The following is an 11,890-nucleotide window of genomic DNA, read 5'->3' on the forward strand; positions in this document are numbered from 1 at the left end:
ACAAACATGCAACCAATCCATACCTAATATAACATCAGAATCTAGCATATCAAGGTCTATCAAGTCAACTAATGTAACTCTATTGGGCAAGGATATTAGACAACCTCTCTAGACTCTGTTAACCACCACGGAATCACCCACCTGGGTAGAAACCTAAAAAGATTTGTCTAATATGTCGGGTAGTATTTAAAATTTCATGGTTACAAGAGGGGTAACAAATGACAATGTAGCTCCCGGATCCAACAAAACATATACAAGAAAGCTCTCGAAGATCTTGTACAAGCCCTTACATATCATTCTTCGCATAAACATAGTGAAAAGTAGTGCGGAATTAAAATTTTTCTCAAAACATACTTCATAGTCTTTAAAAACTCTTTCATATAAAGCAATAGGAAATACTAAGTCTCAATATCATAATCTTAAGACACAAGAATATTTGAGACACGGCGCATACTTCAAAATGTAGAAATACTTAGTCTATCACAATACTTCAAATGAAAACATAAAAGTCATATATGCCCTAGAGTCAAATGAGTACATAATTAAACTTCTGTTGAACGATGCTATGGTCCAAGTCTTCACTTCCCAAAGCTCCTTACCTACCAACAACTATAGAGATAGATAAGGGCATGTATTAGTACAACAACATGTACTAAGTATGGCATTATGCATAAAAATCATGAAAACGGACAATTTTTTGAAACATGCATCTTTTCATTTGAAAGTCATATCATAATCATACGAAAAATATTTAACCACTTAAAAACACATAAGATAACATTTAAGAAATTATCATAATTTTACCTTCACCTTAGACATCTCCTAGTATGTAATCATCTCACTTAAAGTTACCTAAAAACTCACTTTAGCAACGCCAAGAGAGACCGCCTATACTACATCCATAAGCATACCTAAATGATACTCAAGAACACTTATAATAAGTCACATACACACTTCAAGACATCAAAGCATCAATGTAAGATTTTTCTACCAAAGGTGATTCTAAGTCTCAATTGAGTGAGTTGTGAAGCGACAGTCCATACAATCGCTTGTACACACACTCAAGATATCCTTTAGACTACCTAGGATAGAATCATTCTCACCAAGTGTATCAACACATATATACTAGGACAATTCCTCATCAAAGGCTATCAAAAAGACATACTTGAGTAGATCAAGAAGATAACGTCAATGATTGACCTCTTCAAGACTACCTAAATAATCCTTAAGACTTCCTAATTTCGGATCATGTCCACATAATAAACATCTTCCCTAACTAGAGTCATTTTTAATACTCATCTAGGTAAGATACTAAGTGACCATTCCTATGCCCCTTCACACCTTAACTAGAAAACCCATAACTACTCTAGATAGGTACTTATTCCATTTACATACTTTAAAACATGTGTCATTAGTTCATTAGTTCAATTAAGACTCATACATATTCAAGTAATGGTCTTAGACAAGACCTATAGACTATAACTAACACCTTATAAACCTATTATGCAATGTCATGATAGTGTCCCATACCACTACCTGAACTTCGTAAAACTGCTATAATACTAGTAAGTATCCCACATGATGAGAATAGGCAATAACCGACATGAACCATGATAGCTAGACATGTAATCCGGCGTTCTAACCTACTCCGATAAGGGTGTTCTTCTTGCCAAGGGCAGAACTATGACACATCCCATCTAGGCATATGGTTAAGGAATATGAAGGGCTTTTATGCACTCTAGTCTCATTCTCAAGTAGAGCTACTTCCTATTACTTAATCACTCGATGCTAGCCTTGGTTCTCATATAGTATTTGACATTAAAGGATCACAGAAAAAAGGTTCCTTATATAGTTCATAACCCAATCACATTCACCCAACCAAAGAGGTCCACGAGGGCTACCTTCCAATGGAGACTAAGATAGCTCATTATGAATTTTCTAAGGATTAATATGATGCCATTCTAGCAAAGTAATCTTAAGTCCATCATTCCTTTACATAAAGGATACCATTACGACTCTCAACATCAACATTCATAACATAACTTTTACCACATACACGATATTCTTTACATCGTCTAAGGTATAACATATCTTTCATTCATACATGACAAAGGTGAACCAAGGCTACCTAGTCAAGACATATCATAATTTCATACCATTCATTCATATATCAAGTAAGGGACATAAGTCTACCAAACAAGAGACTACATTCTTTCACTTATCACATATAGCATATCATTCTTTAAGCACTTAGGAATGACCCTTATCTTATTAATGTAATCCTATACATTACTATATTATCATCAATATAACCATCATAACTCATATAATCAAGTAGAAACAGTCATGAATCAACATCTAAGAATACACATATAAGCACATCACTACACCATTTTAGGTCTACGGCCACACTTATTCTGGACTACACTTGTAAAGTGTTGCCTAAAGTAGTTTTGGGAACGCTTTTAAAGCGTAGCCAAAAATTTTCACTTTTAGCTACAATAATTTTGGCAACACTTCAAAAGTGTACTCTTTAATAATATAAGATACACTTTATAAGTGTTGTTAAAGTATGATATAATGTGCAACACCTATTTACATATATGACCACACTTCTAAAATGTCCTATTTTTATAATTAAAAGAACAACACTTTATAAGTGTTGCCTTAAAAATTTTCACTAAAATTTTATATTCCCTCCAATATTTTTAACACTCCCTCCCATTTTTATTGGCCAAAAAAAATAAACGTTAACAAAACATTTTGACTTCACTTTCCTCTTTAAGCTTTCCTTTTCACGTTTCCCTCTTTCAGCTTTCCTCTTTCAGCCAGCTTTCCTCTTTCAGCTTTCCTTTTCACGTTTCTCTTTTCATCAAAAGAATTGGCTGAAGAACTACAGGTTCCTATACAAGCTGAAGAACTAAAGGTTCGAAGTGAAGAGAGGTGAAGATAGCTGAATAAGTAGTTCTCTTTTCTAATACAAGATAAAGATTCGATGAACTGAGCTGAAGAGTTGAACGATTCCTTTAAGAGTAACAACGATTTCTTTAAGAGTAAGAACGATTCTGTTTTCCGAAACTTATTTGATTTTTCCGAAACTCAATTGATTTTTGGAGTGTAGCTCATAAACGTTTAGATTTTCCTTTGCTTTTCATGTTAATTTCTGCAGATGCTTAAGATTTTCCTTGTTCTTATTCTGATTGCTGGTACTGTTGCTTGTCCATGTTTAAGATCATTCTTCCTATAATGTTTGTTTTAATCTATGGTCGCTAATTTTTTTACTGTGCTCGTCTTAATCTTTGTTTGTTCATTTGTGAATCACAATAATTTTGTCTTGTCTCTGTTTGTTGGAAATTTTTTTTTGTTTTCGACTGTATGTCTTGAAGAGTGAAGAAGTCATTTTGTTGTTTGTCTAGTGCATTTTCAAGTATAGATAGTAACTTTAGTATTCCGAAATGTTTTGGGATAACCTCGTAGTATGAAGTTGTTAGAATCATTTCATAGTATTTGAGACTTAGCGAGTCAGTCTCTAAAATGGCATTTGTGATCCCACACCTCTTGCAATAACTTAGTGCTTTCCAAATTGCTGTGATTTCCGCTCCAATATTTGTTGTGTTGCCTATGTTTTGTGTTTCTGCATATACTAGATTTCCTTGGATTCCTATTATACAAAATCCGTAAGAGTTCTCTCTGGGTTGACATTGCTAGAGCTATTGGTTCTCTCTTAGGTTGCCTTGGGGTGGTAATAGGGGATCTATGATCTTGATTCACTTTTCAACAATTCCAATTGATTGCACTCACAGAAAGGGTGGGTACTGGGATTACTTCTCTGAACTTCATGACGAACCTGCAGGACGGACCGTCACACACTCGACGGACCGTCGTGGTCTCCGTAACCCCGCACTTAGTCTGAGTAAGACTTCCCCATCTTCCTTCAGCAGCTGCACTACGCTGCCACCTACAGACCGTCACAAGCACGACGGACCGTCACAAGCTCTGTAACCCCACACTTAGTCAGACTTCCCCATCTTCCTTCAGCAACTGCACTACGGTGCCACCTACGGACCGTCACAAGCACGACGGACCGTCACAAGCTCCGTAGGTGGTCTCTTCTGCATTTCTTCGCCCAAAATTTCCGCATTTATCTATGGACAGATTTATGTATTTCCTATTAACTGTACTTTTTTTTCATTTATAGTAACATCAACATTGAAAAACATTTGTGGAGGACTAAAGGTTTGATTTGACAGAGCGAAAGCCTCATGACTAGGTAAGAAACTTTTATCATCTCATAACACATGATTGTGATAGAATACTCGTGACTTTTAAAACTTATTTGTTAACTGGTTAATGATTATTGCTGAAAGACTAAATATTGATATATTCTTCTAGGAGTTCACATATTCCATCCAAGGATTGGATGAATTTAGCAAGGTATAGCAAAGAGTATATTGATGGCATTGAATCATTTCTAGATTTTGCTTACTCTTATGTAGATCCTCATGGAGAGAAAATTCAGTGTCCATGTGCAAAATGTTGTAATATTCTTTGGAACCGAAGGAATGTAGTGTATGATCATCTAATATGCCATGGATTCGTTAATGGCTATACTAGATGGATCAATCACGGGGAATGGGATATCAAGTTGAATGTTGATGATGATATGGATTACTCGTGTGATGATATTGATGGGTTGTTGAATGATCAATTTAGAGATGTTGCATAGGCTGGAGGATTTTATGATGGTCCAAATAAAGATGCCAAGAAATTCTATAGCTTACTTGAAGAGGCAAACCAAGAATTATATTCTGGTTGTATAGGTTTCTCTAAATTATCATTCACACTTCGCTTATATTTGTTGAAGTGTTTACATGGATGGAGCAATGAATCATTCACTTCTCTTCTAGAGTTATTAAAAGAGGCGATGCCCGAGTTGAACATTCCTCAGTCTTACAATAAAACCAAGTCTATGGTTAAGAATCTTGGTCTGGATTATGATAAAATTGATGCATGTCCTAATGATTGCATGTTGTTCAGGAATGATCATAAGGATGACGAATTTCGTCATACCTGTGGAGCTTCACGATATATTCAAGCTCCTAAAGTTGATAGTGAGCTTGAGTTTTAAAAAAAACAACATCGAGTTTCTGCAAAGACTTTGAGACACTTTCCATTAATCCCTAGACTCAAAAGGCTATTTATGTGCTCAAAGACGGCAAATTCTTTGAGGTGGCATGAAGAGGAACGTTCTAAAGATGGAAAGTTAAGGCATCCCGCTGATGGTCTAGCATGGAAAGACTTTGATAGTGTGCATCCAGATTTCGCACAAGATTGTCGCAATGTGAGACTTGGCTAGTCAAGTGATGGATTCAATCCATTTCGAACAATGAGTATATCACATAGCACATGGCCAGTTATGTTGATAATTTATAATCTGCCGCCTTGGATGTGCATGAAATCTGAATATTCCATACTTTCTTTACTTATACCTGGACCGCGATCACCTGGAAATGACATTGATATTTACTTACAACCATTGATAGACGAGTTAAAATTATTATGGGATTCTGGGGTTGAAACATATGATGCTTCAAGAAATGAAACTTTTCAAATGCGGGCAGCTCTTATGTGGACAATCTATGATTTTCCTGCATATGCTATGTTATCTGGTTGGAGTACAAAAGGAAAGTTTGCTTGCCCTTGTTGTAACTATGGCACTAATTCTCGCTATCTTATACATAGTCGAAAAATGTGCTATATGGATCATCGTGTTTTTCTACTAATGGATCATCCATAGAGATCAAACAAAAGATCAATTCAATGGAAAAACTGAATTTAGGCCTCCTCCAGCTCCTTTAAAGGGAATTGATGTTCTTAATAGCTTACGTGATTTTGAAAATGTGTTTGGGAAGAAGTAAAAGAGATCAAATGATGGCCCATGGAAAAACAGGTCAATTTTTTTTGAATTACCCTACTGGCAGCACAACTTGTTATGTCACAACCTTGACGTAATGCACATAGAGAAGAACATAGTTGATAGCATACTTGGAACTCTTTTGGATATTTCAGGAAAAACAAAGGATCATGCAAAAGCACGGTATGATTTGAAAGATATGGGAATCAGGAAGAACCTTCATCCAAAAGATACAGAATATAGTAAGGGAACAAAGTTTACAAAGGTGTGCTTCTCAATGAAAAATGGAGAGAAATCCATTTTTTGTGGAGTTTTAAAGACAGCCAAGCTACCTGATGGTAGTGCCTCCAATATATCTAGGTGTGTGCACTTGGATGAAAGAAAGGTGTCTAATTATAAAACCCATGATGCTCATTTCATGTTACATTACTTGCTTCCAATACCAATTAAAAGCATTCTTCCTGATCATGTGGCTATTCCTTTGATTCGTCTAAGTTCCTTCTTCCATCGTTTGTGCCAAAAAGTAATCACATTGGAGGAACTTGATTGCTTAGAAGTAGAGATCATAAAAACAGCAAATCAGTTGGAGCGAATTTTTCCTCCTTCATTTTTTGATATCATGATTCATTTGCCTATTCATTTGGTGAATGAAGTGAGATTAGGCGGCCCAGTGCAAAATCGATGGATGTATTCCACTAAAAGAGAAATGGGTACATTCAAATCATACATTCGCAATAGGCGTTTACCAGAAGGTTGCATAGCAGAGACACGAGTGGGAATAGATTGCATCAATTTATTCTCAAAATATCTGCATCGGGGTGTGCATATCAGATTTAATAGGAGAGCGCGAAACAATGATGAATGTGACCCAAGTGACGCATAACCTGTGAGTTTGTTTTCTAACAAAGGAGTTCCTTTAGGAGCAAAGAAAACTGATCCAATCATTTTAGATGACAAGTCACTAAGTCAGGCACATGCATACTTATTGGGAAATTGTGACGATGTTCAAGAATATATTAGGTACCTTAATTTGAATATACCATTCCTTTTGTATAATTAATTTTTATCTTATTTAATTTATTATTTTAACAAATATAGTAAAAGTTTTGTAGAGAGCATGAGCAAGAGGTTAATAATCAGTCACGAAGATCTAAATGGAGCAAAGCCAAGAATCATTGTCAAAACTTCTCTCAATGGTTTGAAACTCGTGCTTTGCAACAGGATGTGCCTGATTTGATAAAACAATTGTCTAGAGGACCAAATTCTGTTGCAAAAAGATATTATGGGTATCTCATAAATGGATATAGATTCCATGTTAGGCAGCGTGATGAAAGGCGTAAAACACAAAATAGTGGTGTTACACTAATTGCCTCAACTACAAGCTTTGCAAGCTCAAAGGATTAAAATCCGATTGCTGCAGATTTGACTTATTATGGTAGAATAGTTGATATTGTTGAATTAAACTATTACAGCCATTTTAAGGTTGTTTTATTTAAGTGTGATTGGTATGAGGTTGAAAAAGATGTTTATGGCCTTACTTATGTCTACTTTAACAAGAGATGCTCTCAGGAAGAGCCTTTTGTGCTTGCATCTCAAGTACACCAATGCTTCTATGTGCAAGATCCATATGATCAAGATAAACATTATGTTACAAAGACTGTTCCAAGAGACTTGTTTAACATGGGTGATGAAGTTGAATCTAATATCCCACAATGTTATGAAAATGAGCCATCTGAACATTTGAAGGGTCCATCTATACCAAAAGATAATGGTGAAGTACTCTTAACAAGGACTGATTTACCAGAAACAATCATTGATGTGCCTGTGGAGGAATTTGTCAATCAACAACTTGAAGTTGAGTATGAAGAGGAGTTTGAAGATGTGTTCGAAGATGAGTCTGAAAATGACTATGAAGATGAGTTTTCAGATGAGTTTGAAGACGAGTCTGAAAATGAGTATGAAGATGAGTCTGATGATGAAGTCGAGTCGGAAGAAGTGTCTGAATAAGACACACCATGAGTTTCATTATTGTTGTGATGATCATATAGTGCTCACTCACTGTTTTTTTGTAATATAATAGTTTTTTTTTTTGTAAAATACATTAATATATCTAATCTGTGGAATGTAATATGTTGCCTTCTTATCTGATTATTATTTTATTGAGGAACCTATACTTCTAGCTTATTTTTGCCTGATTTGGTTGTTTGTTATTTATATACTTTCTGGTTTCATTTTATTATCAGGCAGTTGGCATTAGAGGCATTCAACTCTGTAGTTTGAAGTTGCTTCTGGTTTGGTCGTTGTCTTGAGTTTGTCGCTCCGAGAGAGGTACAACTCTTTACCTTTTATTAATTTAAGTATAAGAAGCTCTCCAGTTTTTAAATGTGGATGCAGCCAACGGCCTCTTGTTTCATATGTTTTCAATTTTTTCTATTTGTTCATGTAGTTCTTCCAATTTGAATCCGTCCTGCTACTTCTTTCACTTAAACAATCTTATTATTTTGTAGGTTTACTTACTATTGGAAAACAAATTGAAGAGATTTAAACTAAGAAAAAACAATGAATCAATCAACAATGCTAAAGAAAAAGGGTTTGAATCCAAACAAATCTCAAAGTCCATTGAAGAATCTGGATGTTGATATGCAATACCGATCAAGTGCTGAATTGGCCAACAAATTCAAGATTAAGACAGAACAACTTGCAAATAATCGCAATGATCAAGCTAAGAAAGAGCAGGCACCAATATCACATAAAAGAAAGAATTTTGAGGATTTCATTCCACAACAAGAAAAGAGTAAATTGCTTGGGCACAAATTAGTCATTCAATCGTCTTCAAGGGAAGAGCTTAGAACCTCACGCATGATTGCAGGGAAAGGACAAACTAAACAGAGGTTATTTCAATTTGAAGAGTCCATTCAAGATAATGGAACTAAACTTCCTATGAATAATTCTAGGTTCCATACGTCATTCAATAAAGATGTTACTGCTTCAGCACATGCGACTGGAACAACACTAGGTAATGGAGAGGCACGACATGATATTCTTGATCTACCGAATTGCAAACAGGTAAAGAGGAAGCCGGTCATACCAGGTAGTACTCTTGATCAGTTTCTAAAAGATCAAGGGATACACAAAGATGATGAAACAAAACGTGACAACAACACAACAAGTGATGTCGAATTTATGCATACTCCTATTATTAATGAACATAACAAAGGATTGGATGATCGTGTGGAACAAGAAGAGGAAATTGACATTGATTGTAGTACAAAAGGTATGTTTTAAACCTTGTAAGATTTAGAACTCATTATAAAAGAAATATCTTATTTCATGTCTGTTACATCAATCTAGAAATGTCGAAGCCAAAAAAAGTTCGAGGACATACAACATGTAAGGATATTCATGCAAGAAATTTGGAAGAAAGAAAGGAGGTGACATTTGATAAAGGACAAGCGGTGGGACCAACTAATAAGATAGTGTCACAATTAAGCAACTTTATAGGAACAATTGCAAGGAATCCTAGATTCATCAGCTTGATGTACACTAGTTGGCATGTGGTGCCAAAGGATACTAAAAAGCGCATGTGGGAATACGTCAATGTAAAAACAACCACTCTTGAGAATTCATATTTTTTTTACTTACTGAAACTAAATATATTTTATTTTGCATAGTCCAAATTTCTACTTCCAGTAGAAGGAAAGAAGTGGGTGATGACTGGTCTTCGTGATGCTTGGAGGCGACACAAGCAAAAAATTAAAAAGAATTTTTTTGATAAAAACAGTACCCTTGAGGATATGCTAGCAAAATGTCCTGATGGCATTCCACATAATCAATTCCGCCAGTTGATCGAGTATTGGAAACACCCAACTGTTCAAGTAAGGTTAAAATGGTGCATTTCCACTCATCGACTAATTCTGTGTCATATCTATTCTTTTTATACATATCAATTCAATTATCTCTTTGTTTTTAACAATAGGCTATATGCGAGATGAATTCTCAAAACAGGAAAAAACAAAAGTGGAGGCATCGAATGGGACCTATTAATTTTGCTAGAGTACGCGTGGCATTGGTAATACTTAGCTGACATTTCATACAAAATTTGATTTTCATTTTTTTGTACTTTATAAGAACTTACTGATTTTTTAAAATTTCTTTTGATATAATCTGTAGCGTGCAGCCAAAGACAACAACGAAGAACCATCAAACCTTAAATATTTATTGCAACTCGTACCAAGACGGAAAAAGAAATCCAGGCTGATACCCAAATTGCAATAGTAAGTTTTTCTAAGAGGATTATTAGTGAACTTTATTCAGACTTAACATTTATGTTGTGGGGAGTTTGACTACATTAAATTTTAATCACGTATGCCTTCTTCTTCTTCTTCTTCTTGTGCAAGTTCGAGGAGATATCAATTATTTGTCGACATTGTTTAATTATTTTTTACGAAAAGTTTTCATAATGTTTTAATGATTGATCGCTATCATAGGATTGGAAATGAAATAGTACTTACAATTCACTATGGATGCCAATTTTATTCAATAGGCTGAACTTCAAAATCGCCAAAATTCTGGGGAAACAGCTGTTTATGCATTTGGGCAGTGTTTGGAAAGAAGCAGCCTGGTCGAGTTAGGTGCTATGGTAGATCACTGACAACAAGTTCTTTGAAGAAAGATGAGGAAATTAACAATCTAAAACAAAAGCATCCCGATGAAATCACTTCTCTAAAGGAAGAATTGAGAGAAAAAATGCGACATTTATTCACTCAATTGCTGCAAAATAACCCTGGATTGATTTTTCAAGATATACCAGGGTGTGTTGGATCTAACCTTGCTTCACCTATTGATGCAAGTAGTGCACAAGCTGTAAGAGGCACAAATCTTCCATTTTCTTCGGGGTCAGCTCAAGATTCGGTTCTTCAAAAGGTATTTTGTATTTCAAATTTTCTGTTAATAGTTTCAATATTGTTTTTCTTCTAGTTTAGTTGGTTTTGGTAATGAAATTCAAAACTTATTTTTACTTGTCTAAGTTTAGTCCACCAATTTATAACTGTTAAGAATGTTTTTGTTTTGGTTTAAGCATTCGAATAGTTAGTTGAATAACTGTTCTTTTAGTATTGTGCAATTGAGGAGTCTGTGGTTAACACATTAATGTGCTGCAGCCTGTGATTAAAATGTCTAGGGTCTCCGTTCCAAAACACTTTAAACTCTTGGAATAAGGGTACTGGGATTACTTCTCTGAACTTCATGACGAACCTGCAGGACGGACCGTCACAGTCACAACGGACCGTCGTGGACTCCGTAACCCCACACTTAGTTAAACTCTTGGAATATGGGTACTGGAATTACTTCTCTGAACATCATGACGAACCTGCAGGACGGACCGTCACAGTCACGACGGACCGTCGTGGTCTCCGTAACACCACACTTAGTTAAACTCTTGGAATATGGGTACTTGGATTACTTCTCTGAACTTCATGACGAACTTGCAGGACGGACTGCCACAGTCACGACGGACCGTCGTGGCCTCCGTAACCCCACACTTGGTCAGACTTCCCCATCTTCTTTCAGCAGCTACACTATGCTGCAGTTCTTTGAAAATATCATGTCATGTTGTTATGTATTGATTTTTGTGGACACTTCTAAACTATGTTATGAACCTTGTTTCCAGTGGTCATCACTAGTTTGTTTGAACTACTTGTGTGTAATTTATACATGAAGTTTACAACAGAAGACTGCACAAATTAAACTTATGAAGTTTAATTTTTGAGAGCCAACAACAGAAGACTGCACAAATGTTGTAGTCCTTATAATGTGTAATTTTTACATTGAAATTGTATTAAGATTTGGATTGGTTGTCTTACAGTGAATTCTCTCTGATTATGCACTTCCACAATTAATTCACAAACTTATAATTTTATTTTAAATGTGCAGGAAAATGCAGGTAATTGAATTTGAATTTGGCCAGAAGTAAACTCG

At 35.5% G+C, this 11,890-nt stretch overlaps 1 pseudogene; it reads left to right on the top strand.

Annotated features, from left to right (window-relative positions):
- Nucleotides 1–9,610: 9,610 nt before the first annotated feature.
- Nucleotides 9,611–11,080, top strand: LOC114075292 (annotated as a pseudogene).
- Nucleotides 11,081–11,890: the final 810 nt, after the last annotated feature.

The sequence above is a fragment of the Solanum pennellii genome, chromosome 12, assembly GCF_001406875.1.
Source record: "Solanum pennellii chromosome 12, SPENNV200".
Lineage (NCBI taxonomy): Eukaryota > Viridiplantae > Streptophyta > Magnoliopsida > Solanales > Solanaceae > Solanum > Solanum pennellii.